At 37.7% G+C, this 7785-nt stretch overlaps 1 long non-coding RNA gene across 1 annotated transcript; it reads right to left on the reverse strand.

Moving 5' to 3' along the window:
* Nucleotides 1–727: 727 nt before the first annotated feature.
* Nucleotides 728–7343, reverse strand: LOC139078429 (uncharacterized). The gene is made up of 3 exons (XR_011531359.1): nucleotides 7137–7343; nucleotides 5546–5682; nucleotides 728–2987 (listed from the first exon to the last, which is right to left on the reverse strand). It is a non-coding gene; the product is annotated as an uncharacterized lncRNA (long non-coding RNA).
* Nucleotides 7344–7785: the final 442 nt, after the last annotated feature.

Here is a 7785-nt window from a genome sequence, read left to right on the forward strand (position 1 = left end):
GTTGAAATGTCAACTAAGTGAAATAAGATGTAGCCATTAAAAATGGTAACTATGAAAACACTTATGATATATTGTTAAGTACAATGAGGATTATAATAGTTTTAGAAAGAAGAGAAGAACGTCCTAATGTTACTCAATGTGGATTGTGGGATTATAGTGATGTTTAGTTTTTTCTGGTTTCCCTTAAGGCCATTGAAGTTCTTATAAATGTAGTTTTAAATAAAATTGAAGAGATCGAGTACTCAACTACAGTTATTACCACCAAGAAATTGTTTACAAATCCATCATGATCACCCAAATAGCAAGTAGTCTGTAATTTTTAAGAGGATACCATTCAGGATGCTGAGACCAGGGAAAATTTCTTTACTCTGTTGGATCGCAGATTGTTCATCTGTAAAATATTCTGTGGATGTTGGGATGATTAAATATGATGATGCATGTAAAGCAATTACCAGGGTACCTGACGATCAGCAATCACGAAGGAAGATGTTAATTTAATGTGTTGGTATATTTTGACGTATTGAAATTAACTAAAAATGAAAACATTACTTCAAGGGATAGAAATTCAAATGAAAATTCCACAAAGCAAATACTAATTTATCATTATCATATAAGTCATTTATTTATTTTTGAATGGGAAAATAATAAGAGATAGGAAACATTTTCAGTAATGTACAAAATCCAGATGATGGATAGATTGTAAATAATAATAAATAGAACTATAATAAATATATAATAAATAGAACTATAATAAATAGAACTATAATAAATAGAACTCACAAGGACAGGAGGTCCATGAGTTTGAAAGGTCACTGCTGGACAAGTACAAATAAAGTATGGCCAGGGGTCAAGAGCCAGGCTGCCTGGGTTCAAGTCTCAGCTTTGCTGCATGAACTTGGACATCCTACTTAACTTCAATCTCTCCATCTATAAAGTGGGGTTAATAACAGTACCACTTCATATTGTTATGGTAAAAATTAAATGAATCAATACGTGCAAACAGCTGAGAGCAGCACTTGGTATATTAATAGTGCTATGTAATTTACCTAGAAAATGAAGCTTTATGAAGCTTTGTGCCCTGTATCTTCATTTCTCTAATGTTAGTCATCCATCTATTTTTGATTTGATGAGCAATACCACTTATGGTGTTAATAAAATAAAATACCAGTTTTGGAAAATGTAAGCCCTAATGCTTTTAAAGACAGTGAAAATCTTCAGATGTGTGTTCTTGAGGTGTAAATACTTATTGAATGAGTACAAGCAAATCATCTCACAGAGCAATTTAATACACAGTAACCAAATTACCTTATCCCTGATTTTATATATCTTATATAGAAACATCACTTCATTCTTAGGAAGTGAAACAGTCAGACCCCTGGACGAAAATTAAAACAGTTTGCCCAGTTATCAGGGTGTTAGCTGTTATGGAGGAGTATTAACAGTCAAATGACGTTATCAGAAGACCCACCATAGGTCTGCTTGTCACATCTTTAAAAGTCCTTATGAATGCAAGTTCAGACTTAGGACAAAGATACATTCATTTGTGATTACAGGTTTTATGAAAGTATTTCTCTTAGGATTGCAATAAATGCACAATTTCCCTTGGCATAAATCAGTTCCATTTATGAGTTTGTATATGTAAATATGTAAGAAAATATCTTAATACATTCAGACCCATCCCTTTATTATTATATTGAGAAATATTTATATGTAATATTTTAGTCATCACTATCACATAGTTTTTGTTGACCAGCCATTGAGCCATGGCATGAAGGTTTTCATTGCACCAGCACTGAAATCATTATTTTACTCCCTTCCTGCTGCCCCTCCTGTTTCCCTCTTCTGACGATCCCACTACCCACTCAATTACCCTGTTTGACAACCTGGGATCCACCTTCTCCTCCCTCTTCCTTATACTGTACCCACTTTCCATCCACTCAGTTGCCATATTCTCCAAAGTCTCTCTCCTGAATGTTCTTTATCTAAGAGCCCATCTCTTTTGTTATCCTTTTAGTTTAAGGCCTCATCGTCTTCACCTGTTCTATGACAGCACTTACCTACCTGTTTCCCTCTCTGTTCCTTCTGCTAGATTCCTTTGGAAGATGACCTTAAAGCAACTCTTATAAAATACAAATCTAATTACCTTACTAGACATTTCCCATATTGCTTTGCAAACACTTATTCTGCAGGATATTAATGATGTTACATTAGCAAAATTCTGCATTAAATTGTGTTAAACAGGATTCTTCATTGAAAAATTTATCAGCGCTTTGGGAATTTTATATAATATGGTTATCCAAGAGGGTGTTATAATACATAACCTTTCCTAAACTTTACTGACCGAAAACTTTTTAAGTTCTTTGAAAGAGTGCAAGGAGGATTGGTGTTCTGTGGAATGCACTTTGTGAAATACTATTTTATTTACTTCTTTGAACCCTCAAAATTCACATTAACCTATAAAATAAAGCACAAATTCTTTAACATGCTTTACAGGAGCCAGCCTCTCTGGTCAGCCCCTACTGCTGTCATCTTAACTCTATACACTGTGTCTGTTCCTGCACACACACTGTTTGTTCTGGTCCCATCAAACTATATCTAGGTCCCATGTCACGTATACTGTTGTGCCTTGCATGCACGGTTGTCTCTACCTGAAATGCTTTCCCTTACCTTGTCTACTTGGTGACTTCCTCTTCATCCTTGAAGATGGGGTACAAATAGCACCTCCTTTGTGAAACTTTCCCTGACCCACCCAAGCCATCAATCTCTTTCTCCTCTGTACCCCTAGTACTTATCTCCCTTGTAGTTCTCATCATATTTTATTAAAACTATTTGTATATAGTCCCCCTTCTGCCAGACGGGGTCCCTTAATGGTCAGTGTTCTTTAATCATGAGTCCCGGCACCTGGCACAGGTTGATGCTCCATAAGGAAAGGAATAGTGCTTCTGCAGAGGTGAGTGGACATCCTGTTGTCAGCGGACACAGCTGCACTGCAATTAAGTTGGGGATATAATGAAATCACAGATCAAGACTAGGTTCACTAATTAATACGTGGTAACTTCAGACGTTATCAGCAGAAAGAATATCTGAATTCCAACTCTGTTGCCCCCTAAAAAAGGTGTCCTCATATCAGATGGTGAGCATTTGTAACTTTGAAGGTTACTTCCTACCTTCTCTCTTTTCTGCTTTCATAGTCACTATACCTCTGAATAAAAGAGAAAAGGAACAGAATGTCCCTTCAGAGGGGCTGAAATGATTATTGAATATGTCACATCTCGGATCTTGGAAGGAGATCAAAGGAGAAACAATAAATAGGCTTTTTTTTCCCCCTCCTTTTGATTTAACCACTCACTCTTGGTTGGCTATAGATCATTCATTTTTTAAAACAAGGTAATTGTAGCAACAGCTGTCTATAAGAAGCAAACAGCAGAGTCGGCTTTATCCCAGGAGAAAAGATACTCAGAGAATGAATTTACTCAGAATAGTAACATCATAGAGGTTTTACAATTAAAAGGGGCATACAGAACCCATAATATTACACACAAGAAAATAGTGCTGGAACAGGGTAAAAGACTTTCTAAAGGTCACCAGAACCAGAAATTTACATTGTATAGTTTGCAAAGGTATGTTTTTACCCACGTTTAAAAACACAACTCGAATAAGACTAGAGAAATAAACCAGAGTAGATTTTAAGATCATTAGGCAACATAGTATTGTCAAGCTGTCGTCTCTTATATTTACCTTCAATTCATGTATAGCATATGTCTTTTAACTTATTTTTGGATTAACTGATGTTTCATGTTAGCAGGTTGTTTTAGCAGAGATACATGGAGAGGATGTCAAGGAACGATTTAGGAAGAGATGGGTGGTGTTTGCAGATACGGGCAGGATGGGTAGATGTTTGGCCAGCCAGTGGGTGTGATGGTGGATCACTGTCTTGTAAAAGTTTTGCAAGATGAATCTAAAGCATTCTTCTTTAATTTTCTTTTGTTTTTTTAGTACAAGAGACCCAGAATTATTGACTTACCAGTCAGCGTTTTCTTTCAAGTGAGGCTTTAAAAATGTAGTTAAAAACAAACAGAAAACCTTACCATTTATGGGAGCAGGATAGTTTAGACATGAGGCAATGGGAAGACTGACATGAACTGGGATGGTCACAGAAGTAGCTTCTGGTCGGTGGTGTCTGCTTAGTGTAGACCAGCAGTGGACTGGTAGTAGTGGTGGGGACTTTGATGCAATTCTTTTGTGGGCTAAGTTGGGCTGGCTAAGGAAAGGCTGCAGCTCCATGGCTACAGATGTCAGCTGACTCCAACACTGGGTGTGGCTGTGCTGGAATGAGGGCGGTCTGTGAAAGAGGTAGGAGCTTTCATGTGATATTAGGGAAACTTCAGCCAACCTTATCTGGATGAGAGATGAGGAGAGACAGGTCGTCGTCTCTCCTTGCCCTTTCCTCCTCTGCATGTTAGGGGCTGCATGAGATTTGATCTTACCATTGTCAAAAATCCAGAAACAAGTAAAAATGAAAACCAGATCAGTAGAACAGTATTTAGTAAGAGTTATTATGCACGTAGAAGCAGTTCATAACCTGGGAGTTCTCAAACCGAAAACTTATATGAAGCTCAGAGGCATGATGTACAGAATGGCTCATAAAGTGAAAATGAGGGAGTTGTTTAACTTTTAAAATGATTGGTTATTATGAATGATTGATCGTTATGACAGGGGTCTTCAGGAGAAAGGAGATTGGTTAAAAGTGATTATCTTGTACCATTTTAGGAAGATAACTTAAGTTTCTTTCATGATTATCAGAGGCATCTACAAGAAATAACCTAAGTTAAGTTTTGCTTATGTTCATAAAATAAACTAGATTTAGTTTTACTTACGTGGCTTAAATGGCTTTGTCTGGTCAGGGAATTTTCAAGTTTGGTCTCCATTCTGTGTTTTACTTTAACACCATATGCATATAAACCTTTTACATACTGTCTAAAGATACACAAGGCCAGAATGCTAAAGTGCTTTTGCACTCAACCTCTTAACAATATTGTTTCGGTAGATCATGAGATTTGGCTGAAATGAAAGCAGTTTCCAGCAGAATAAATTTGGGGTCTGCTGTTCTGTTTTAATGGTGTGGAGAGTCATTGAAATATTAACCTAAAGGCAGGTGTCTCCACCTGGGCACTGTTGACATTTGGGACCATGTAATGCTTTGTTGTAGTTGGCTGTCGTGTGCATTGCATGATGTTTAGCAACATTTCTGGCACGTGACAACCACGTGACAGTAGCATGCCCCTCCCAGTTGTGACAAACAAAAATGTCTCCAAATATTGGCAAATGTCTCCTGGGGGACTAAATTGCCCTGGGTGAGAATTACTGACACATTGTGTAGTTTCTCATTTACTATGAGGTAAACACTTGCCTTTGAGTCAGAAAAACTTTTCAAATAGTGCTGAAATCCCTTTTTCTTTATCTATCACACATGTGTTGAACATTTTACAATGAATCAGATGCTGAGGATGCAAAAATAAATAAGTAACTGCCCTCACAGACTTACATTTTAATAAGGAAGACAGATGGATGCAATAAGTTATTACTCTGTAGGGTCCGAGTATAATTCTGCAGAGGTGATTCCATGGTGCCATGGGAGCCAAAGGATGCAGAATCGAATTTGGAGTGAAGAACTCGGGGGAGCTGGGTAACAAAAGAGATCTCTGCATTATTTCAAAACTGTTTTTTCTCTGTTAGATCTACTCCCTGGGAGATAAGGCCCCTCCCTCCTAGCCCCAGGGATGCAGGAAAGTCACTAATTTTAGTTACTAAGCCTGCTCCCAATAAAAATTGCATAATTTTATGCTGAATGAAGTTGGTCCTGGTGAGTGACTTTCAGTCTGCATTGATGTGGGGAATCGTTGAGACAGATGGTTAATATCACACATTTTTACCATTTTCAGAAACATGAAGAAAGCAAAGTCAACATCAGGTGAACAGTGTCATAGCTTTAAAAAAAGATGAACAGAACTCAGAATGTCGCATAAATGCCCAAGAGAAACTATTTAATTACCCTAATATCCTGTATTCCCCTTGTCTGAAGAGCTGAGCAGCAGTTTTCTTTTGTTTTTTCTTTTTGAGGAAGATTAGCCCTGAGCTAACATCCGCCACCGATCCTTCTCTTTCTGCTGAGGAAGATTGGCCCTGAGCTAACGTCTGTGCCCATCTTCCTCTGTGTTATATGTGGGATGCTTGCCACAGCATGGCTTGATAAGCAGTGCGTAGGTCCACACTGGGATCTGAACTGGCGAATTCTGGGCCGCTGAAGCAGGGCACACAAACTTAATCACTGTGCCACCCAGCCAGCCCTGAGCAGCAGTTTTTGAGGAACCATGTATTGTACCTCAATTGGCCATAATTAGAAAGCTTAGAGGAATAAACAAACTCAAAATGAATTAGCTTGGATCTAAATTTTTCTTTGGGAAAGTGAAGATTCTAATTTTAAAAATTAAATTCTTGGTGTTAAATGAATTAATGTTATATTTCAATTTTTATTTCATTAAATAAATATTTATTTTAATGCTCCCAAGTATAAAGGACAGTATGCAGGATTAGAAAAAATGAAAAAGACTCTGTTTGCTCAAAAGCGTTTATCGTCTCTTGGGGAAGATGAGCACAAAATAACCAGGCTAATTCATCAGAAGATAAGATAGTGCTGTACTAGGGGAGTTCAGATGAGGAAGTGAAGAATTGTAACCGGCAAATGAGGCAAAATGAGCATCAATTCTTGCTCCTTCTGATTTCCTGAGCACAAGAATATATATCAAGAATATTTGCAGGTCAAAAAGGGGCATCCTCTAGTATTAATGAAGCTGGTAGAAAGCTGTGAGATGGCTTCAGTAGATTGTTCTCCAATTCATTTTTCTCTTTAAAAAAGCAGTAGAAAGAAACTTTCTTTAAAAATGTGAGAATACCCTCTTTTGTCCTCCTATTCTTCAAATCTTCCATTCAGCCAGCTGGCCATCCATCCATCTGCCAAACAGCAGTTGTACTGATCTTTTTAAAACAAATCAAATCATTTTACTCCTGTGACTAAATCCCTTCGACGGCTTCCCACTGCTCATAAACTAAAAGTCAGACTTTTGTCCGTGACTTACCTGCTGCTGCAATGAGCTGGCCCCTCCTCTCTCTCCAACCTCAGGTCATATCTCTGTCGCCATTGTTCATTGCACTCCAGCTATTCTGCCTTTCCCCCCATTTTAGGACCTTTGCAAATGCACCTGCAGTTCTGTTCCCTCTGCTCTTGGCTCCTGCCCTCCCCTCTGCTGGCTCCTTCTCATGTTTCACCTCACACCTGAAATGGCACTTCCCTAGAAAAAGTCCCTGTTACAAGCTTGGTTCACTTCCTTCTTTATACTTCAAAGCACTCCTTGAGAGTAGGAATTCTTGTCTGTTTTTTTCACTACTGTATCCCTGAACAAGGCATAAGAAATAGTGTATGCTCAAAACGTATATTTTGAATGAATAAGCAAATACATCTCTTCAATTGTTTATTATAAGCTTCTTAAGGGCAGGGTGTATGTCACCATTGTGTAACCAGTGCCTAGATCAGTGCCTAGTTCAAGGAAGATTGTCAAGAAATATGTTTTTGAAGATGGAAATGAATGAATTGATATTTATTTTAGGTAAAAATTAAAAAAAACAAAAGGAGAGCAATAATAACAAAAACCTGTGATCCTACCATTAGGCTGCCAACGGGTATAGGAGGGAAAAGTAAAAATATGGTGAGCTAAATTTCAAAAAATT

Source organism: Equus przewalskii, chromosome 22, assembly GCF_037783145.1.
Source record: "Equus przewalskii isolate Varuska chromosome 22, EquPr2, whole genome shotgun sequence".
Lineage (NCBI taxonomy): Eukaryota > Metazoa > Chordata > Mammalia > Perissodactyla > Equidae > Equus > Equus przewalskii.